The sequence below is a fragment of the Choloepus didactylus genome, chromosome 7, assembly GCF_015220235.1.
Source record: "Choloepus didactylus isolate mChoDid1 chromosome 7, mChoDid1.pri, whole genome shotgun sequence".
Taxonomy (NCBI): domain Eukaryota; kingdom Metazoa; phylum Chordata; class Mammalia; order Pilosa; family Megalonychidae; genus Choloepus; species Choloepus didactylus.
Window position 1 is genome coordinate 4,979,145 of NC_051313.1, and position 24,077 is coordinate 5,003,221.

Genomic DNA, 24,077 nt, shown 5'->3' on the forward strand with positions numbered 1-24,077 from the left:
GGAGGAGTGGAAACCCGTTGGGAAACCTGCCTCCCAGCTCCGGGCCTCAGTGGAGGCCCCGTCTGCAGGGACAGCCTCGCCAGCGGGACCACCCGCTCCGCCCGAGCCCCTGGGGCCCAGAGTCGTGGGTGCCACCGATCAATTACTCACGAGTTCTTGACATGGACCCACGGGTGACACGCGTGATCAAATATTAGCTGACAACAAATGACTCCATTGTTTGGACCAGGTACCTGTCTGCAAGGCAATTTCAGTTGTGTTTCGTTTTTCCGATGGAGCCAAAATACCATCCCCTGGGATATTTTTTGTTTTTCTTTGTTGTTGTAATTTTTTGTGTCCTAGTGTGGCAAGGCAGGAGGCAATTAAAAGAAGTTCAAAGTAAGGAAGTTTAGACTCAGCAGCCTTTGTCAGGTTATGAAGTTATTTCAAGTGTGGTGCCAGAAGTTGTCGGCAGCCTGTCCTCCTGTCCCAGGGCTCCCACTCGGTCTAAGGGCCTGCTGGATTGTGGCTCGTCTGTCGTGGAGGTGGCCGAGCTGCAGGTTGTTTGCTGACAGGGCGGCCGCTGACCCGGGCCGTGGCCTGTGGGAGCTGATGGCTGTCCACTTACTGCTTTCGGAGGCTGACATGAGGGGCGTACGGCGCTGCTTGTCGGCCCCCCATATACACCTAAAATTCCTCAGAAATTTGAGGTCACCATCCGCTCCGGTAACCCTGGCTAGACGGAACCCAATGTGTATTTCTTGCATTAGCAGAACCTTTAAAGATATTGGCTTAGTGACAGGCCCCACATGCAGAAATTTAAGCCTTCTTATGAGGCAAGATTTACATAATTTACAAAAACAGTACTCTGCCTGAAAAACGAAAAAGGATAGAAACAAGGACAACAGATCTAGAGTTTTGTACATGGTCAGTGTCACATTATACACGGAAAAGTCAGTGAGAAAGGTTCTGAAGATTAGCCCACACCTGAATCCACTCTGCATCAGGAGGGGAAAACTAACAGAGATGAATTGTTAGTGCAGTTGCTTCTGCACAAAGTCATCCTGACAAGTATTCAGAGATGAAGGCATGAAACTGCCTACCAAACTCTATTTGGAAGGGTCTTTGTAACTCTTTCATAAAATGCCTGGAAAACCAGAAATATTTTCATGTCCCTGGATGTTCAAATGTGAAAAATGTGCATGTTGTAACCTTTTACAGTCCATTGTTTGGGCTTGTATTTGTTGATCCAGTAGAGTTTAAAATAATCGGACCATTTCGTGTTGACCTTGTCATATTTACTTCAAGAACCCTAGAATGATAAAGATGATTTATCTCCATTAATGAAGAAGTCTCTTGAGACCGTATCCAAATGAGACTCCTAGGTCTCAATTTCTTGAATAGCAAGTAGACCAGAAACTAGACATAAGTTTTCTTGAAAGTGAAAAATATTCTCATGACTAGTGTGGATTGCTCCTTATCATATCTAATTATTTTCTTATCCATTATTAGAAATGTTTTTCTTTCCAAGCACATTATCTTCTTCTTGTGGAAAGCAAATCAATTTGAGCCCTTACTTTTTGATACTGTGATTGATTATCAATTGATTTGACCGATGCGTGTATTGGGGTTTGGGAGTGGTGGTGTGTGGCGATTTGGTGTAAATTGCATTATACATAAAAAACACATGTATTTATGGTCTTCAAATATGTTTTTGAACTTTCACTTGAATATGGTTGTATTTGATATTCTGGAACTTCAACACACACTAAATCCAGCCTGCAAAGAACGGGTTCCGGCATGGCTGGAAGCTGCTCACTTCTTCTGTCCCGCCCGCCTGTCCCCCAGACGGCACTCCGTTTATTTGAGGCGCTTTCCAGTCGGGAGAGAGATTGCTTTCTCTCAAACCTTCCCTTGGAACTTCAGAAAAGGTGCCTGTACTGATAACATGCAAAAAAAGAATAAGCTGAGGTTATGTATAAACCGTAATAAAGCTGTTCATAGGTCTTTAGAAGTAAATCCTCTCTATGGGGGACAAGGCATAACGTCCTCAGGATGATGTGGAAATTCATGCTAATGAATTCGCTCCAAGATTAGTTTCATGTTCAAATCATCTATCTAGGTGTTAGTTTGCATTCTTTGACAGAGAGAGTGTGTAGCTAGGGCTTAAAAGATTTAAGGAATTGCAATGTGCAAATCTTCGTTACATCAGTAAATTAATGAGGATCAAGGAGTAGAATTCCAGAGCAATCAGTTGCATCTTTTATTGTCTCTAATTTTTAATATCTTGACATTATGTTGCCATGATTTTCATGTGCCTATCAGCACTGAAAATAAACACTTCTGCTGTCACCCTTTGTTGGGTTATTTTATTATTTTCCCTATGCTTGAACATTCATTTTACCTTAAACTAGAAAGTTTTATGTAGTTGCCAGATGCTTTTGCTGTTTTATAGTTCTAAGTAGCTCAGTGACCTAGAGAAAGATATAATAATATTGGTCTGATTGCTGTATTAATGATGTGTCAATCATATAATGCCCCTCTGGTTTAAATGCTATTCTTTGGTTTCTTTTCCTCATTAGATGGAGTCTTTGGATGTTGTTAAAAGACAATGGTAATCAGATCTACTTGCAAAATTAAGCGAACTGATTTGGTTGGAACACTGATTTACCAATCTTAAACATTCGGTCGCTGGGTAAGTTGAACCAAGTGCTTTCTATTTGGTGTGATTTCAAAATTATTGGAAAGAGCTCTCAAACACAATATTAAACTTTATGTGAAATTTTGACAGTTATGATTTGAAGGCCCCGAGGCCTGTGGTAGAAATCCGGGATATTAGCTAAATGAAAATATTTTTAAGTCTTTACCACATTTCTGGAAATATCCTGATTTTAGCAGAAGATTGGAAAATTTTGTCATTTATAGTTTGAAACCAGATCCTTTTATTTACTATTTTAATGATGACTTTCCTCTTGCAATCTTGAGTTACTGTGAGAATATCAGATTCTACTTTATGTGAGATTTTTATGTGTAATTGAACCGTATTGTATGAGATTCAAATCTGAGGATCAAAAATTTTATCTGAATTTTGGATAAATTAGCAATGCTCCGTGTTTTGAGCCATTCTCATTTCACAGAATAGATATTGTAAGGATTTGCTCAATCCAGCTTCCATGTTGCACTGCATTATTGCGGAAAGGCCCCAGGGCAGAGAGCGTTTAACCAGAAGTTTAGGATTCTATCAGACTGCCAGTCCTGCCAAGACAGAATTTAGTGGGAACAGCACTTTGGCGACTGTTAAAATGTCAGTAGAGTAAAGCCGGCTCTGTCAAACAGATTTTTGGCATCAGAAGTCTAAATGATGCTGATTTTAAGGCTTGATAATTTTTCTTTTTTAAATCCAGGAAAACTCATGCTTTAATTAACCCTTTATACAGTAACAGAAAATTTGGAAGGAATTTAGTAATCCTAGTTAAGCTCACTAGATTTGAGTTTCTGAATTCCATATTTTTATTCATGATTCTAAAACTGTGCAGCTTGTTACTTAGTCTTCCTCTGAATAAACCAGAGCTATCATAAAACCTGATGAATCATAACGAATAAGAGAGGGACGTATCTACTCATTTGGGGAGCGGACTTCCAACCAATCACTTGACGGTGTGGGATGGAACTCTGGGCTTCCGGAGACCAGACGAGGTCAGGCGGTTTTCTTGGGATGGTGTTGACCGGTCTACACAATGCCCACAGCTGGCCCTGCTTGGTCTAAAATAAGCTCGCTTGAGACAGCCACCCTGGAACTTGACTTGATGCGGTAGCTACTGAGCAGCCAGTGAGGGTAGAGATGTCAAGTATAGAGTCTCCTTCTCTTTCTGCCCGCAAGGACCCAATATTTGTTTGTGCCCAGTAATTCTCATCGTTGTGGGCACATGGTGCCATTTGGAGAAAAAAAAATTGGTTGAAGGGATATAAAGCAGCTAGGTGAAAAACCCATACGGAAGAGTCGCTCAAGAAGTTTCAGAAGGGGAGTCTTCACGTCTTCAACAGCCCTCATAGATGTTAGAAGATGAGAATTAATTCTTTGACCCCCTAACTTCTGTGCCTTTGTCTGCCACACATAAGCTGCCATCTGCTCAGTTAGGTTTAACTTAAATCAGGCCTCACTCAGTGAGACCACAGCTTCTCCTCGGTTACTGCGCAGTTCTAGGTTGCTCTGGTTGAGTCAGCTCATTGGGGTTTTGTTTATAAAACAATTTTTTAAGTTAAATAAATAATGCATGATTTTTTGGGTGAAAACTAACATTATCATTGTTCTTTAAAAATGTTTTAAACTTTTATTTCTGAGGTAATTTATCTCCCCTTCCATATGTGAGAAATATTTGTTGGTATATGGTTAGGGTTTATTATATCTTCCTTTGATGAGGTAATTGTGACCACGGCTTTCTAGCACACAGCTGTCTCTCCTCTGTGAAAGGGGGCAAGGATGTTATTTAATTCATAATGTTGTGTGAGGATTGAATACCTGGCAGGTAGCAGAAGCTCAGTAACTAGTAGAGGTTATGATGACGACAGTTAGTAGTGGTGAAAGTACTCACTTGCATTGTGCAATTGTAGCAATAATGATCGTTTTTGGCCCCATGATTGGGTCTTTAGCCCATCGACATGGGCATAGCTTACAGGGAGGGGTGCATTTTCTCAGTCAAACCAAACACTTCTTTGAGTCCGGAGCTCTCCGTGTGGGACTGGGGAGCTTTCCCACTGCGTGTTTCCAGGCACTGTCAGCAGCCTCGCGGCAACTTTATCTGTGAACTTGGCTGGCCCTGGGCATCAGACCAAGTGAGGATTTTTTTTTCAAATAATAAGTTTTTAAAATTTGTCCACCCGCCCCACCTCCAATTTTTAGTAAATGGAAAACGGTTTGCAAGATAAGAAAGGAAGACTCTCACCAGTAAAATGCTCTTTTTATGGTACTTGTTGTAAAAGTTAGCAAATGCAAATTTTCATCTTTGTAAGAATATTCTTTTCATGTTCTGCGTTTTCCTTCATGTCACCAGTGCTGCTGACTGGACTTGAAGTTATCTGTTTTCAGCTCATGCAGGCTGGGCCAGCTTTAACCTCATGCCCCCACGTATATTGATTCTATACATTAGATGTGATCATTTAGGGATTACGTAAGGGGTGTTTCTTATTTAAACTAAGGACACGAACGGTCCCTGGACACGTTTGTGAACCAGCTTAATCCTTTAAAAGTGAGAGCAAAGATTCCCATTTGCATTTGATAAATCGAGTTCTAGAGCAATAATTAGTATACATTATTATTGATGATATCAATACATCAGTGATTTCAGGACTCATAAGTTACTGAAATCTTACTTTAAAGTAGGAAGTCCATAGTATGTAATTCTATTTTCTGTGGAAATTACATTTTATAGCTTTCCCAGACCATTGTTCTTCATGTGCTACTTTCTCTTCTCATATGCCTTTAAATGTTTTTCTTATCATTATTTACAACATTAAGGGAAAAATAGAATGAAGGAAACGTGTAATCCATTCAATTTGGGACATCTCAGCAGGTCTTGCAAAGCTTTGATAAGGGGGCAAAATGCATCTGTTCTTACGTCTGCTTTAGTAGACCGTCTGCTATCACACAGAATTGATGGTGGACTTGTAACCATCAAGATGTTGTGGCCTGAAAAAATATTTCCTTATTAAAAAAAATGTTTCTTTTTACTGAATTTTTAAATGTATTTTTTTATTAGAGAAGTTGTAGGTATACAGAAAAATTATGCAGAAAGTATAGATTTCCCATGTCCCCTCCTCACATGGTTTTCCCTGTTACTAACTCTTTGCATTCCTATGTTATCTTTGTTACAAATGATGAACCAGTGTTGTGATAATTATACTAAGAGTTTATACACTAGGGTTCACCACTTGTGGTGTACAGACCTATAGTCTTTAAAAAGTTTTATTCTACTAGTATATGTTCAGCCTAAAATGTCTTTTGACCACATTGAAATATACACTTCAGTGTTGTTAATTGCATTCACAATGTTGTGTTGCCATCCCTCCATTCATTACCAAAACCTTTCCTTCACCCCAAACAGAAACTTTGTGCCAGTTAAGCTTTAACTCCCCATTCCCTGCCCTACCCAGGTCATTGTTTCAGCTTCGCAGTTGGGTACAGTTCTTCTGTTTGGGACCATCGTGTTTTAACGTAACTGAAGATGGTACCACGGTTATGTCTGAGTTTTAGGAAGTGGGTGTGAGACCGACAGGATTGCGTGCTGTCTGCCCTTCCCACTGCAAATTACTGGCTTCATGCTTCCAAAATGATTTCCTTGTACTCTGCTACTTGGCCATTTCTGCTTTGTTTCTCAAGCATATGTCTCAGCCATACCTTCCTTCCTTCTTTCAATACTTCATCCATTTATTTATTCATCATTCAGTCAACACTATTAGTTAAGCCAGTAGATAAGCAAATGTGTGTTCTGGAGCCATGTGGAGCCTTCCCGAGGGCTGCCTTCCTGGCATCCCATAGAATTCCCAACAGCCATCCTTCCTGCCCTTGTTTCTGCTTGCAGTAGGGGTGGCTGCAGGGGACCTCCCATTCTTCTCTCTCCACATGCAACCCACACAAGGGAGCTTCGCGATCATGTGCCTTGGCTGTGTAGTTCACACGCGGCTTCCTTGTACATGTGTCATTCAGGACGGTAACTGTTAGGTGGATAGTGCATCTTATCTTGTGGATGAGGAAACAGAGGCTCGGGCACAAGGGATTTGCTCAAAGTCACAGCACTAGTCTGTTGTAAAACCAGAATTCCATGCTGGGTCCCCCAACTGCAAATACTGCGTCTTCCATGGCCAGGTGGCTGGTCTGGCTGACCAGCGGGGTGCAAATCTCAGAGCTTTGTTGGTGGATCATGACTGTTCCGTCTAGTACAATTCATTGCATTGGGGAGGAGAATCAGAGAATGTTGGAGGCTGTGCACTCTACCTTCTGTCCAAGCAAGAAAACCTGTGATGGAAGAACGACTTTCCCAGACTCTGACAGCAGAACCTTCTTGCGGAAAGGGAAGCTTGACGGCACTAACTGTTAACAGACCCAACCGCTCCCCCTGCTCTGAGAAACTCATGTGCTCCAAGCAGCACCTGACGGAGCCAGGGTCCCTCGGCAGTTCTAGTCCTCATTGTAAGTTACTAAACTGGACACTGGGTGAACTCATCTATGCCGAGCGCTTTATTTTTCTTTTGAACCCAGTATCACATGGACTTCTCATCCAGGAATTGCCAAAAGACAAGTTCACATCCTTCATTGAGGTTTCTCCCTCATCCCTCACCTGCCCTTGGTCTCTGGGTCAGTGCTTTCACTGGTGACCAAGTCCAGTTGATTCCTTTATTTCAGTATTATTAGGGGTCAGTGTTCTCATGCTCATGCTTTAGGATCACACCTGCCCTGAGAATCCCCCTCACACTTTATGCCCCACCCCTCACGTGGCTTTCTGCAAGTTCCTGGGTTTTGGTGAGGTTTCCATCTCCTGCTGCACCAAAATTGCTTGGGGGTGAAGACTGTCCCTTCATTGTGTTGGTGTCCTCTGCAGCCTGGAAATCAGCACTTGAAAACAATAGTTGATACACTGTAAATGTTTGCTGAATTTAATTGGACTCTTTGGTTGTGACTTTCCTTTTAAAGTTTATTTTGGGGGGCTATAAATTGATACCTGAGCACAGATTTCTCTCTCTCTCTCTCTCTCTCTCTCTCTCTCTATCATCTAACTATTTAATTATATCAGTGAGAGGAATCACCAAGTCTGGTTACTTATTCAATATCCCGAGCAGAGTCATAAGAACAAATTTATGATTATTTTTTAGTGTTCTTTTTTGAATGCAAAAAAAATCTTCTTAAAGTAATATAACTATAATGCACCCCCCTCCCCCAACAAAACGAAACAAAACAGAACCAAGCCCCTCCCTCCCCTGACCAGGATGTATCTCCGTGCCTCAACCCTGCCACAGCAGCCCTTGGCCTCTGAAAATACTTGATGAGATAAAAGTGTGGCCCCGGGGGACAGCAGGGGCAGCGCGGGCGCGAAGGTGGAGTGGCCGTGCACACTGCACCTGACCCGGCCGTGGGAGCAGAAGACGGAGACCCTTGTGGCTGGGGTGGTGGGCCGTGTGGGGTGGGCACGGCTGGAGGAGTCCCTGCACACCCGGGACCCGCTCTGGGACGGGGACAGCGACTCGCCCAGAGCGGCCAGCTCGGCCGTGCCCGTAGGTCTCCCCTCCGGCGCCCGGGAGGCGCGGCAGGCTCTCCAGCTGGACCTCCCCGGCTGCCCCGCTGCCCCTCCCTCCCGGGCTTGCGCCTTGGCGACCTCCTGGCCAGTTTCGGCTCAGATTGTTTCCTTAGTGCTCTCCTGGCGATTCTGCAGGTTGCTGCCTGTGGTTCTTGCCCCTGGATTCCATGAACCCAGGGCGCTGTGCCCGGATCTGCCCTTCGGGGCCCGGAGCACATCCGGCCTTCGTGCTGGGGGAGGTCAGACAAGAGGGAAGGGCCGGATTGGGAGGAGCGGCGGGGGACGGACAGGAGACAGACCGTGGGAGGGGAGGGTGCAGGAGGACGGGGCAGGCCTGTGCATCGGAGGGAGTGTGTGCACGTGTGTGTGTGTGTACACATGTGAGTGCATGCAGGTTTTGAGTGTGTGTGCACATGTGCATGTGTGAGTGCATGCAGGTTGTGAGTGTGTATGCACATGTGCATGTGTGAGTGTGCAGGTTGTGAGTGTGTGTGTGCATGTGTGAGTGTGCAGGTTATGTGTGTGCACATGTGCATGTGTGAGTGCATGCAGGTTGTGAGTGTGTATGCACCCATATATACAGTGTGCACACATGTTGGTATGTGTGCATGTGCATGTAACTGTGTGCATGTGTCAGCATGTGTGCAAATGTGGGTGTATGTGTGTGTGCCCTGAGGGGTGGGGAGCGGGAGGAAGCTGTCAATGACATCAGGCATTGGGCCTGGGAGTCTGGGTGTTAATCTTAATAGAAAAGGGGAAGTGAAGAGAGAGGCTGGCTTGGGTGGTAGTGTGATGAATTTGATTGTATACCAGTGAGTTTGAGATAAAAGTGGATACAAAGCATATATTTCACACTACTTTGCTTTTCTGCTTTTTTGTTTTCCGTGGGGGTTTATAGTGGGAAATAGGAATTCACTGGAAGACTTGAGTCTCCTCCCTTTATTTATTTATTTATTTATTTTTTTTTGCTGTTCTTCTAGCTCTTGAAATATTTCCTGGGAGCTTTGGGTGGCTTTAGGTTTTCTTGACCTCATCCCTGCCAAAACCCCCCACAAATTCACCTCCTTGGAGACGTGTACTTGTTGGAGCCAGAAGGGTGCCTTTCTTTCTCTGAAAATGAAACCATACGGGTGAAATAACTATGTTTTCCTTTTGGGGAGCACAGGCACTGCCTTCGCACGACTTGCTGAAATAGCACCACTTTCTGGCAGGCTGTGGAGTCTAGCAGGGACACACGCACTCGCGCTTCTCTTTTCCTGTAGTGCGTTTGGTTGAGTCTGTCTAGCCCAGGGAAGCAGGGGCATTTTTAATTGAGCCCTGGAATCTCACAAATGTATTAGCTAGTTGGATCTTCAGGTGGGTATTTCTAACAACGGGCTCTTTAGGTTCTTAAATTTGATGGTGACGGTGACTGGGTGGGTTCCTATGTCACCCACCCTTCTCCCTCCACTGGGGAGTTTTGGAATTTTAAAAGAGATACTCTTGATTAAATAAGATTAAGAGCATATCATGATCCTGTAATTATCAATTGTCATTACCTTGTGTACTAATGATTAAAGCAAACATTTAATAATTGTGGGGCAGTAAATATATTTTAGATTCTGAGCTATAAAAAAGATTCCCATTAACAGCATGTTTTGTGCACAAATAAATTATTCATTGACTATAGCAGAGCCCGATTCTGTCATCAGCCTTAAGTGGAAATTTTGAGAACACCAATCACCGCAGATGCCAACACTGAGTTGGCATGAGTCCCCATCCTTCAGACATGGGACCTGAGTTTTTTTTTCTTTTTTTTTGGCTATTTGTAAAAGCTTTAGTTTGGTTAAATTCAATGAATATTTATGGCGTTTCTGCCATATGCAATTTAGTGTTCTGTTTCTGGGGAGGAATATGGTAATGAGTTAGCCCACATTACAGCCTGAGTTGCTTCTAAAGCTAAAAGAGCACTAAGTCTGGGACACAACTGGCTGGATATAAGAAAGCTGACAGCAGAGCCCTCAGAGAAGTATAAACAAAATGTTTTGCGAATTCAGAGGAGAGAGAAGTCAGATCCATTTTCCTGTGGGCCTGTGTGTGGGGGCGACGGGGATCAGGACATGTTTCCTGAGGATGGCTCTAGAGAAGGCGAGATGTTGGCGGGTGGCGAGAATGTGGTGCACTAGGCAGAGGGGGAGGGTGGATGTAGCTGCAGAACAGAAAGCAGCACGGCGTGCGTGGGACTCTGAGTGAGGAGGAAACCGGGGATACGAGGGAGGAGGGAAATGTCCTAGAGGGCCCTGCATGTAATCAAGACTCGAGTTCAGCAGGCACTGGGGAGCCCCAGCCGATTGTGAGCTAAGGAGTCACGTGCTGGGATTATATTCTGTTAAGATTAATCCGTCACCCCAGGTAGCAGCACCGACAAGAGGTGGACAACCCACAAGCAGAGAGTTGTGGGGCTGGTCTCCTTGAGAGGGGATGGGGTTGCGGTGGAAGCATGGGGGGATTGAGATGGGAGAGACACCAGAGATGAGGTGTTGGAGGTTTTGCCTTGTGATTGTGGCTGTGGGGAGGTGGGAAACAGCAAAGAATTAAAGATTCATTTCTATACATTGAATAAACTTTTGCATCCAGCCAACATTTAGGGGAAATCAGCCATGAGAAAAATGTTAGATTTGGTGCTAGAGGTAGGTACTGGGAAAAACAAGAATGGTGTGTCCCCAAGTAGCTAAACAGTTAGTTGGAGATTTAAAAAAAATATGTACCCGACAGACTAAAATCCAGAGTAGATCCTGATCAGTACAATAAGGAAGGACAGCAAGGGATTATGGGGGCATCAACTCTTGGCTTGAAGGTCAGAGGGAAGATACCAGAAGATTCTAGCCTTCAGAAATATTTCTGGAAAACCAAGAGAGGCAAGTGTCAGAGCACCCAAGGGGCAGGGGCCTTGTGGGGAGGGGCCCCTGCTCGGTGAGGGCTGCTCTGTGTCGGGTCCTGGGCTGCGAGCTCTGTCCTTGAGGTGCAGTCAGCGTGTAAAACTGCAGGGCCATCCCAGGGATGTGCTCTAAGGAATGGCCAAGGAATTGGCAGTCAAGGATTACAGGCGGCTTCGGAAGAGATTTCAGTGTGGAGGTAGGGGAGGAAACGTGCTAAAGGTTTACTAACCTTGATGACCTGAACTACAGCCGTGGGAGGAGAGGCTGAGCTTGTTCTCAGACTGCGAGGGGTAACGTGCGCGTGGGCCTCAGGAGATCTCAGCTCCCCAGTTGCTCTCCGAGGGATCTCTCGAGGGCGTGTTGGTCTGGAGAGAAGTCTTTGCACACTTTGAAGTGGCACAAGCACATTAGACTCCAGGATTATTTTATAGCACGTAAAAGATCTCAACACTTAAACCCAATGTCCCTCCTCCTGGCTGCCTTCTTTCTGCTCCTTCCTGCTCCCGCCCTCTGGGCAGCCAGCTGATAAGGCCAGTGCCCAGTGCCGTTCCCCACCGGGGTCAGGGTCGGGGAAGTCCTCGGGCTCTCCTTGGCTTTTGTCCCACACCAGAGGGAGATTTCCAAGGAGAACAATCCAGGGAAGTGAGCGTACACAGAGGTGCACACACACACGCACACACACAGTTTCTTTTCCTGCCCTCAAGGATATTGTTGTGCCAATAAACAGACAAAACACACATGCGCAGAGAAGCCTTGGGTCACAGCCGCCCCGAGGACACGTAGCAGCGAGGCACAGATCTGGCAGCAGGTGGTGGGGACACTGTTAACCATTTAGTTAGGAATAGTGGGACTTGTGAAAAAATTTCAGAAATTGCTTCATTGTGATGAATAGCAAGTTACTATAGAAAGCAAAGGGGTGAAATTTATATCATGATTATATTTAGTTCATTTTTATGTTGGTTGCTTTGTTTTTATTACAGCAAATTGGGCACAAAACAAATATGGTCACAGAGGTACCCAAAGTATTACAAAAGGTCACTTTAAATTGTGTCAGACCATCCTGTGATGACTGTACTACCTGTGACGAACCAAGAAAAGGAAAAAAAAAGAGAAGTTAAAGGGGCAGAGAACAGAGGAAGATGTCATTGCTCCTACGAATGCATAACAGCACATGATCATTGCCAGTGTGAGGGTTCACAGCCATTCATTCACTCAGTCACTCATTCATTCACTTGATCACACGGTCAGCAAGCATTTATTGAGTTCCTACTGTATCCCAGGCTGGAAGCTGGGAAATATAACTCAGTAAAGGCATGCAAAATTGAAAATTAAATGCATCCTTCAGAGAGGAAACTAACCAGTATAAGTGAGCTTCTCTGTTTTTTAGATAGACAGATTGTTCCAAATATGGTGATGAGGTGAGGACCGTAGGCTGATGTCCTTGCTCTCCCAAAGCTGTTCCCTCCATCCTGAGCCCTAGAACATGTTCCGCCTGCAAGAGGAGCCGGCTGGTGGATTACTGAGAGTGGGGCTTCTCAGGGTGTTTCCTCAGGCTTGGCGTAGGGTGCGGTTGTGTTGGTGTTTCTTTCCCTTGAGAATGAATTGGCAAGGTGTTTCATCAGGTGACTTCTCCTTGTCTTATCAGAAGCCCTGGGATAGAGAGGATTGGTGAGTTTGTTTGAGGACATGTAGATATTTGCAGGCAGCTGCCCGGATGTCACCCCTCTAGCTTTGGAAGCTTTGGCAAAACCTTTTCAGCCAGTGATGAGGCTGGGCAGTGGAGGCTCACGGGGCCTGGGAGGCTGAAACCAGTCTCCTGGGACACGGTAAATCTGAGATTGGAGGTATGTCCCTAGCCGGGTAATACTTTCTAACCCCCCCCCCCCCCCACCTTTTAAAAAAATAATTTCTCTCCTTGTCTCGTTTTTATCATTGTCTACTTTTCTTCCAACCAGCAACTGTGGCTGACAGGTTTGTGTCTTGCAGGATTCATCCTATTTTTATTTCTGCTTGGTTATGTTGTCTGAGAAGACAAGGTTTTGACTTTCCCCCTGTTTGCTTTGCTGCATTTGTCCCTGGATAACTGAGGGTAGACTCATGTGCCACCATATTTGCTTCCATTTTAAAGGGTCAACATTTTAAGTTGAGCTAAGAAACCTATGGGGGCTTTGTCATACCTCTCATAGTGTTGACCACTTTTGTTTCCAAAGCAAATAAAAAACAAATGTGCTGGATGCATGCATAAATGATAACTATTTTTATCATTTTAAAATACCAGTTTTGAATTTGGGGAGGAGACGAACATATTAACACAGGTTTTGTAGGGTTACTAAAGTATTTAAATTAAACTATGTGTTAATTTGGAAGCTTACTGTGCATGTTTTAAGAACGTCCCGACCCAAATTTGGAAATTTATTTGACAAAGATAAAATGTTGTTTGTGGATTTTTTAATTCAAGGGAGAAAAAAAAATTAATCTCACCTTGGCTTTATTTTCTAAATAGTGTGCATTTGTGCCAGCTCTGTTTTCTAAAATGTGTGTGTATATACACACACACACACGTAATCTTCTTAAACCTCATATATGTGGTCTAGGAGGAGAGGACCGTAACTGATCTGATGCATGCATCTACGTCATTCATTCCATCGTTCATTCAAGAGAGGGATGGAAAGATGTGGGCGAATGGCTTGTATTTTTCATTGTTTCACATAAATACAAGACAAATCAAATGGTTTTAACTGGGAAGTGTCACGTTAAAGGGTACACCAGGTGGGTGGAATATTGCTATCTGATCAGAAAATATATAGTGGTATCATTTATAAATAATTAAGTATTAAATTCTCTTTGATCATTTGCAGGTCAAAGGGATATAGTCTTTTCCAAATATCTAGAACTAAATGTGGCTTGGAAATTGTGTGTTAGGAACAGTTAGCAGTTGGTAGGAACAAAACTTGAAATACTTTGATTTGTCATCAACAATTTTCCTACTAAAGTAAAAATGTTGCTATTCAAAGTCCTCATGTAAGTTTTTGTTCTTAAGCTAATTAAAACTATGTATAATGCAAAGTTCTTATAAATTAAGAATTATATAATAAGAGACTTTCAATTGTAAAGAGCCAACTTCCCAGATTGTGAAAAAGGATTTCTAAATCAGATCTATTGTATTTGTATTTTGGAAATAGCATGATTGTCTGTTACAGCATGTGGGAAACAAGATATGTTTGTTCACTTAGAATATAGCAGTGAACTAGTGGATGAAGGCTATTTACTCGTTTAGATGAAGATATTTATCACTTCATTTTACTTACCTAATTTCTGGAATTACAATCATTTATCATTTTAATTTTATGTAAACCTATTTTGCTTGCATATGTTTGATGCATTTTGGAAATTGAAGAAAAAATTAAACTAAATTAATTCCATTTTAGGGTTGGTGCTGTGAATATTCTTCAGAACAGATAAAATTAGTTGACATTTTCTGAGGAACACATTTTTAAATTGTTTTGCTCATAATATCATTATTACTCAAATGCTCTGTTAGATGTTTTAGAGAATTAAGTTTAGAAACGTTCTGTATAATTTTTGTAATGTCTATTAAAATTAGACATGTTTGAGTTCATAATTCTGTAATAATATATAAAACAACTTACCAGAGGGAATACTCTTGATAACTCTATTTCCAAATTTTATTTTCTAACCTTATCAAAACTTTAATAACTGATATCTGTATTGAATATAATAACAATATTACATGGCAGCAAATAAGCTTTATGCACATCTTTAGCTGTGGGGGGAGGCTGGGGTGGCGTCAGTGATGGTCTGAAAAGGCCACTGGTTGAACTTTCAGGAAATTGGGGTGTTAGCCCTGGATCTCGAACAATAGTTTGCAGACCCTGGGTAAGCAGCTCAACCTCCTCCTAGCCCCTCACCCACCCCCTTGGATTTTAGTATACTATTGAAAAAAATTGGATTTCAGCATATATCTGCAAAACCTCTAAAATTCTTTTTCTGTTTAAAATATGGAAATCAAGACTCCACACGGATCTTTAAAGAAAATTGATATGGACTATGGTGGAGTCAGTCTCTTAATCTAGATGACAAGGAAATGTCCCTGTTAACTTTGTAGGGTGAAGGGATGACTCTATTCAAAACATCCATTGCATTCTTGTAAACTGTTGAAGACAACTGCATGAGATTTATGCTCTGAGTTCAAGAACTGGGTAATGAGTGCAAATGGTGAGGAGGCGCTTTCTGAGGCCTGCTTGTTCTCCTTGGCCTCCACTGCCCTCCTCCCTTCTGCCGACCCCGGTGGGGAGGCCCGGTGGGGTGGTGGAGCCTTGGAGGAAGGAGAGGACAGTGAAGACGGCGAGGGGTAAACCAAGTCAGTGGTTCTGCTCGATGTGGATGGGATGTGTCGGGCGCAGTTGGCAGAATCCCTCCCGCCTCAGCCCTGACTGTTCCCAGTCCCGAGGCTCAGTTGTGGCTGAGATGGGGCAGCGGATTTCCAAGAGGGACACGCAGGGATAAGTGTCCCCTCGCTCCTCCTCCAGCTGGCTGTGAGCCGGGCTGTTATGGGTTTTCCTGATAAGCTTTGAGAGCTTGTGAGTGAGGCTGGAGGCAAAACCTGATGGAACTTTCACGACTCTATTGGGAGAGAGGCGGTTATAAGCCAAGCTTTCACGGGCCTTAAGAACACACACCTGGAGAGTTGAGCTACTGTCCCCAGTATTTGCAGGACCTCCGGGGCGAGAGTTCACAGGAAGCCCACCTGCATTTTTATTAATTTCATCAGGGATTAAAATTTTATTTGTAAAGAGTATAAAGTTTCGGGGATGTCGTCTGACCTGATCAAGTTGTAGGTTTCTTGATAAGAATTCTGGGGTTCATTTTTATTGTTTTCTACAATAATTAAATTTACATTAAATAAAGAACCTGTAATTTCCTGTTAGGGAATTTTATATGGGTCATGCTTACTTTCATTGTTTCCAGCTTTAAAAATTTAAGACTATTTTTAGATTTCCTAGTCCTTTTTTTCTCTGCTTTTAAAAATTTTTGAGCTCCAGAGAAGAAACTACATATCAAGAGCTCAGCTTGTATTTACTCCCAAAGACCTGAAGGATTTAAACCTGAAATGTTATTGTATTCAAAGCATACAAAATATCAATGTATTTCCATTAAAAAATAAATTTGCATAAATGTAAAAATGCAACAAACTAAACCATTTTCAGAGTTATTTTGTTTATGGAATATCCACAATTGCATATTAAAATTAAAAAGCAGATTCAGGTTATAATGAATGAATTAAACATTTTGAATCCAAAATTATTTACATAAAGTCGAGGTTTTTAAAAAAAATTTTTTTTTTTGAAATTTAACCAAATCCCAGTAAATATTTTTTATAAAAGTAAAACCATTGACATGTTTGGTGTTCAGTATCCATTTAGCTGTGAATGTAGAGAATTAGCACCCTGCTTCCTGAGTTTTTATCTTTACCAATTTAAGAATAATCAGTATTGTTCCATTGCAAAATATTCTTCAGGTGCTATGTGCAATAGTTCCGGGGACTGCGCTAATTCTGACTTTTGAACCACTGATGGAAACACTGACGGCAAAGAGGGGGTGTCCGGCTCCCGGACTTTGTAAGGCTCGCGTCTGCCACTTGCCTTCCACCCAGAGGCGGGATTCGAGCTCCTAAGTGTGGGTGCTGCCTGATTCGAGCATTGGGAGCGCGGGTGCCTCCCGATTGGGGCGTCCGAGGCGCGGGTGCCGCCCGATTGGAGCGTCCGAGGCGCGGGTGCCGCCCGATTGGAGCGTCCGAGGCGCGGGTGCCGCCCGATTGGAGCGTCCGAGGCGCGGGTGCCGCCCGATTGGAGCGTCCGAGGCGCGGGTGACACCCGATTGGAGCGTCCGAGGCGCGGGTGCCGCCCGATTGGAGCGTCCGAGGCGCGGGTGCCGCCCGATTGGAGCGTCCGAGGCGCGGGTGACACCCGATTGGAGCGTCCGAGGTGTGGGTGCCGCCCGATTGGAGCGTCCGAGGCGTGGGTGCCGCCCGATTGGAGCGTCCGAGGCGCGGGTGCCGCCCGATTGGAGCGTCCGAGGCGTGGGTGACGCCCGATTGGAGCGTCCGAGGCGCGGGTGCCGCCCGATTGGAGCGTCCGAGGCGCGGCTGCCGTCGAAGCGCGGCTCCTGTTGGAATCGGGTCTGCCTCTGCAGCCCGCAGCCCTGCCCCGCCACACCCGCACACCCACGCCTTCCACTCCGGGGCTCCCTGATCGGGGCCAAGGGGTGGGCGGGCCTTGGAGAGGCATTTCCCTGAGCGGCGGTGGGCGGGAGCGGGGGCGTCTGGGTGGCGGGTCTTCTGCACATTGATGCCAAAGACGCGCGTGTCTGTTCCAGCGCGTTCACTCTGTGCGTGCTCGGGAAGCGTGGGGCTGAGCCGGCCGGGGGAGCACAGGGCTCGTCCTTCTCACCCCTGGCGGGTCCCGGAGGCTGCGTGGGGACGCCGGGGGCCTGGCCCAGCAACGAGGGAGGGGCAGGTGGCGTTGTGGCCGCCTGTGGGTCCTGTCGCCAGGGGCAGGAGCCCCGTGCAAGCCGCTGGGGCCGCACGGGGCACGCGCAGGCTGGTGCTCGGGCCCCGCCACACGCTCCCGCGCATCTGCCCCTGGGTGGGGTTCGGGTAGCTCATTTCCACCTCCGTGAGCGAGGATGCAAATCTGGGTTTCCCTCCACATTGGGAACGCGTAGGAATAGCTTTATTTCCCTTTGCGGATGTTCTCCAAGGAGGGAGCCAGGAACCCAATTTAACCTGATCTGGAACATTGGAACTGTAAAGCAATGCGTCGTTTACCTGAATCTGGGATCCCAACCTCCAATGGGTACAATTCAGAGGTGCTGAGAACTGGGCTGAGAAAACTAACTATTTTCACTAACCCCTCACTGAAGTTTTGCACGCCCTCCGATCATGAATGCAGTGGAGGGAGGGTCTGTGACCTTGTGCCCAAGGGGAACCCCAAGGTTTTCATGTCACACTTCCCTGTGGCTCCCGTCTGGAATTATCGCTATGCCTGTAACTACTCGAAAGTGTGTTAGACTCCCGCTTTACCGTCTTCTAATTGTTAATGAAAAATCACATAGAAAGTGGCCACCAATATGCTTTGATAAAAGGTGTGATGAATATGCTTCATGATAATTGGTTTTCCTGTTAGTGCCACGCGTTTTATTTTACATAAAGCAGGAGGCCAAGTGGGGGTCCTCTGGCTCTAACAACTGCCGGAGGGCTTCTGGCGGCCAGAAATGGGGGGAGGGTCCTGAACTGGGTGACATCAAGCATTTTACCACAGAGGGTCAGGGCGTTGGAGTGTGTGGAGAGTTACTTTTGGTCCCACGGGGCAGCAGGAACGAAAGGCAGTGTTTCTCCTGCACCGTGTGGACCCCCACCCCCAGCCCCCCACCCCGTGCCTGTAGATGGGCTCCGTCAGCGTGGGGGAGCCCCGGGGAGCTCCTCTGCAGTCCCAGGTCTGCAGACACCCCCACCTCCCCTTCTCACGCCTGCTCTAGCAACACTCGCCCCTGGCCCCCAGGTCGCTGTGCATGTGGCCCCCAGCCATCTTCAGGACCCACATAAGAAGGGGGGGTGTGACCCTGTTTTAAGGGTGGTTCCTCATGCTGTCAGGGGAACTTGTTCAGCCACCTCGGTGGGCTTCCGTAAATTAATTTAGGACCTCTTGCCTCATCCTTTGCTCCTCACTTTTTAGACCAACAAATGCCTGAAATATCAGCAGAAAAATCCAGAATTGATGGCTAACATGTGTGGTGTACTTTCTAATTGCCGTCTGCGGGCACTGTATAGCACTCTCAACGATTCTAATGTATTATTGACTGCATTATACAGATGAGAACACCGGGGCGCAGAGATGTCAGGTATGTCTCGTACGCAGCCAGGATGGGTTTGGGAGCAGGAATTCTGGGTCTCTGGGCTGCAGGTCCAGTTGTCACCTCCATGCCACACGTCACTGTCCAGTCCCTGCTCCTCCTCGGTCTCGGGTTGGACCAGGAGCAGAGGGATGTGGGTGAAGGGAGCCTGTCTGCTCCCAGAGCTGCCTCTGAAATCACTGTGCCTCTCGGTTCAAAGTCTGTTTGGGTTTTATACTTTGCTTGTACATATTCAGAGAATATGGAGAAGGAAAAACATGTTCATGCTTTCCAGAAGGTTCTGTAGTGCTGCGAAATGCCAGATTGGGTGGACGTGGTCCCCTTTCAGGGGTGGGACAGCACCGTGGTTTTTACTTTCGACGTCCTCTCTTCAAGTTCTCTTTTCAAAAATGATATCTGAATTCTCATGTTTTGGGGGGAAAGATGTCTGTCTGCTAGTGTTTCTTCTTGAACACCAGTTGGTGTTTTGCCAGCTGGTTAGCAGTCTGCACATCTGAGCGCTGGCTGAAAAGCGAGCCTTGCTGGGCAGCCAGCCCCACGTGGCTGGGTCCCGTGTCAGACCAGTTTTAAGATTCTCAGGCTGCATCCTGGGGGCCTGGGAGTCCTGCTCCACAAGTTTTTGCCGGGCACCCACAGCACCTTATTTGATAGGTTGAGGCGGATGGTATAGCTCAGACTGCAATGAGGAGGGAGAAAGGAAATTGCAAAAAAAGAAAAGAAAAAGCAAAAGGGCATATGATTTTCAAATTCACATTTGCTAAGTGGATTTTAGCTTGTGTGATTAACAGATAAATGCCATGTTGCTATATACAATTTGAATTCATAAATGTCAGTTTAAACAGATCGAACTGAGTAATTGGCCGGAAACAGTCTTTTCCTTTGTGGTTGCTTTTTCAAATATGGGGAGGTCGCCTCCAGATCAGAGAATGTTTGGACCACTGGAGATGTCAGAAGTAGACCTGGGTGTTTCAGAATAACATACACAGCCACCAATCCCAGGCACAACAGAAAAATCCCAGATTTTATTTTTAAACTTAAATATATGTATATATTGGTGGCCTGGTGAAATGGTGGTAATAAGCACAATTAATCAGTCCTCTTGCAGTTGCTTCCTGACATTTCTGCAAATTGTTGTGGAAAAATTAATGATGGTTAGATCAGTAATGGTTTCGAGCGTGGCCAGTGGAAAGTATGACAGTGTTTCCATCAGCAATTAAGTTGGGCTGCTTTCTTTCTTTGGTAGGGGAAGTGGTATGATGTGTGTTCTCCACAGGAAATGGAAACGGCAGCTGAGCCAAGTGTGAGCAAGTTTGGGGAACACCCTGGGGGGGCCCCACGTGGCCCTCTGGGCTTTGCACTCCAGATTCACAGTTACTGCAGAAAGGATTTTGCAATGCAATTCAGAGAAACCATTCCTTGAGCACAGAGTGGGAATTTGGGAATTTTATTAAACCTCCGTTTCAGAAACACGAATGCCCAATGAATCTAAACTTGGAGAACCAGAAAGTGGAATTTATGACAAACAGAAAGTGAAACTCACCTATCTAATTTTATTTTTCAAGCCAAAGGTAGCTTAGCACAGACCTGTTCACGTCCTGTATGACCCTATGGGATTTTCCCCAGAATTAGTGAAAAATTTTCCCATGGGGTAACACAGGATGTGAATTAAAGTAAACACTTAGCAAGCATGATGAGGAGGAAATGAGCTTTCTAAATGACCCTTTCACTGCTAACATCCTGAGTCGTTATTGGAAACATAGAAGAGTCACTTCTGTGTCTCTTTGTCAAGTTGTTACATTATTAATAAAATATATTAATATGCTCCCATATTGTATAGGAAACATTTCCTTATATGTGATATCAAATGTCACGTATATATTTCCCTTTCTGAAAGCATTAAAAAGCCTAGCAAAACTCTCTGTACACCAGCCATTCTGTTTGTCTTTTTGGGCTAGGGGTGGTGGTGATGTTAGTCTTTAGGACTCTGGTAAAAGCTCCCAACCCTTTGCCCCAGAAAAATTCATAGATATGCAGCATTTTGCATATACTTTTGAAAGTTTCACAAATCTCTTAAGCAAATGTGGACCTCAGGAATCTTTCACAGGATGAGGTTTTAAGAGTGCAAAACGAAGGGAAAATTTTTTGTAGGGAGATAGAAAATTAAGCAACAGCCATAAAGTGTTAATTCATTATAAGTAAAGATTTTGCAGGAGGTTCTTTGTAAGGGATTTTAACTGTAGCAATCATAATTTCGTCCCCTTTCCACCTGGCAAACGCTCGCTTGTCCTCAGAAGGTAGCTTGTGTGTCGGACAGAACTCACTAAGCTGGGCCTGGAGCTGTCTGTGCTGTTTGTTTTAGTTTCACTGTGGCTGAAAAAGAGGCAGCAGGTAGATAATACTTATAAAGAATTTGGCATCCAGTTGGCTCCACAGAGATCCCTTTCTTTCTCTCCTTGGGGTCCTCCTTCGAGGTCCAGTTAAATAATACGTTTGGCACATCCTTTAGCAAGTCCTCAAGGTAGATTATTTTTTTCACTTGTCCCTCCTAATTCGTATATTGCTTTGTAAATTTCTTTACTCTTAAAATTGTGTTATTCTTCATTGTTTTCATCTCAAGGGATCCGCTTCGAGAGTCTTGTATCACATTAGTAACGTTTTTATTTATCTCTGTACATGGTGTGTTCAGCTTATTGCTTAAAGAGATCAGGTATTTCCTGTTTGGTAAATTAGTCTTAGAAGAAAAGAAATAATTTGGATTTGGGCTTGTCACTGTCACTAGATTGTGTTTCTGTGATTTCAAGTCAGCTTGGAACAGAGGTTCACTGGTCAGTTCACAGCCAATGCCACCCTAGAGCCCAGAGAAGCTTCCACTCACGTTGGCTGCGTGGCCGCCTTCTGGGGCATGGCCAGATGCTTTGGCTGCGGTTTCCTCTCAGGCTTGTTACCAAGGTGTTATATCAGGAGGGTACTGTTAGGTTTCTAAAATGTGGAGACCTAATATCTGAGTCCCAGAGAAAATTTGGACCCTCAAAGCCTAAGTATATGTTTCACGTTTTTAGAATCTGAAGTGGAAGGAGAGCCTGAAGGACTCACCAATGTGCCTTTCTTTGGGTTTTTGCTTAAATGCTCATGGTCCCTGCCGATGCTGTTCACCTCCAGTTGTACGAACGTGGCCTGTCCTTGAGCAGCTGTCAGCTGTCAGTCTTCAACATTTTACATATATATATGCTATAAAATATATGTGCTGTAATATATGCTGTAAAACCTCTGCAGCTGTGCAGAGGTTTTTCTAGGCAACTTAAATAAAGAGTTTACTTTGACCCGAATGTTTTAGCACTTGACCACCCCAGCGGCAGGGAGCGCCGTTCTTTGCACCTGTGCTGTCGGCCGAGGTTCAGGGCCTGGAGCAGAAGGGGCAGCTCTGAGCAGGGGAGCCTTGGGGGAGAGAGATGTAGAGTTGGCTGCAGGAGTTCTTGGAGCAGATTTTTGTGGGAAAAACAGCAGCGAGTTAGAGGGAAGAAGGAAAAATAAGGGAGGAAGGAGAGGGCGGCTGGTGGTCTGGGGAAGGTCTCTGATGCATGGGAGAAGCCGGTAGTCCTAAAATGCAGAGTGTTGGGGTACACGACTAGAACCCTGGAAGAGGAGGTGGCTGTGCGGCCAGGTCAGTGGGAGCCCCTCAGAACAGTCCAGAGCGTCCGTGCAGGTGCTGGTGCTGTGAGTTGAGTGACGAGGAGGGGTCCTCGCGGGCATGGGATATAAGCAGAGAGACCCGTGCCTGCGAGAGGAAGGTAAAGAGATGCATGTAGGAGAAAGAAGGAAGGGGGAGAAGTTGCACCTTGGAAATGAGCTGAATTTGGGGGCAAAGAACAGTCAAGTCGAAGGTTTTCTCAATAAATCATTGGCTGTGGACTCTTGGCTCTCTGGAGCCCACCACCCCCCACCCTTCCTTTGCCCAGGTGTGTCCACGCCCCGGGAAACCTGGACTCTGCCTGTCAGAAGCCTCAGCCCTTGCGTAACTTCACCAGCTGCAGAAGTGTTTCACCACAGCGCCTCATAGCAGCCTCTCCTTCCCTGCACTCAAAAAGCACAGTTTTATTTGTAGCCGCACTTAATTTAGATTTAAAGTTACAATTTAACTTTTTACTTGCCTGTCTTACTCTACAATGGACTTCCACACCTGGAGAGTTGGATGGTGGAAAAACATCTTCTCTATTGCTTATCAGGAAGTTCTGCAAATAGAAGGCACTCAATAAATTTTTAATGAATTTTAACAAATGTTGAGTTTTTACTATGTCCTTTGCTCTGTGGGGCAAAAGAAAAGTATAAGATGTGATCCTCATTATAAAAGCACAGATAATTGAGTTGGTTATTTTGTCTAGGCTAGCCCCATGATAGGAATTTGGGTTTTGAGAAAGGCTGTGTTTTAGTGTCTAAATTGTCTAGATTAAACAAGATAATACATGTAAAGTGTTTAGTGCAATGCCTGACAGATAGTAAGTGTTCCATAAGTATTTATTAGCATCACAATTATTGCTGTTAATATTAATGTTAATTAGGCCTTCTGTCACTAAAATTCTTAAAGATTGACCTATATTAGCAATGTCAGGCTCTTTACCTCCTGTCTGATAGGAATCAGATTTCAGCCCTGTGCTCCACTGTGATTATTCATATGTAAGGCACTAATGACCTCTTAATCGGCAACTCCGTGGTTCATTCCTCATTGGCTATGATGTTTCTGTTGCCGTGGACACATCTTCCTGCACGGGCTTCCTCCATTCTTTTCTCCCAGTCCTCTGCTGCTTCCTCAGCCTCCGTCACTGGCTTCTGTACCTCCATCAGCCTCTAAAATTGCAGACATGTGTCCTGGGGCTTCTTCCTTCTCTTCTCATTACATGATTTGCTTGGACTGTCCCCTCTTGCCCACTTTCATTTCCCCCACCACTCGTCTATAGTAGACGCT

At 44.9% G+C, this 24,077-nt stretch overlaps 1 protein-coding gene across 6 annotated transcripts in view; it reads left to right on the forward strand.

The window, feature by feature from the left end:
* The window catches only part of HIVEP2 (HIVEP zinc finger 2), a 195,206-nt gene that overhangs the window by 99,129 nt on the left and 72,000 nt on the right, over positions 1–24,077 (forward strand). For all 6 annotated transcript variants that reach the window (XM_037842122.1, XM_037842124.1, XM_037842126.1 and 3 more), the window contains exon 2: positions 2,562–2,674. The gene's annotated coding sequence lies outside the window, so the exon portion shown is untranslated. The remainder of the gene's footprint in view (positions 1–2,561; positions 2,675–24,077) is intronic.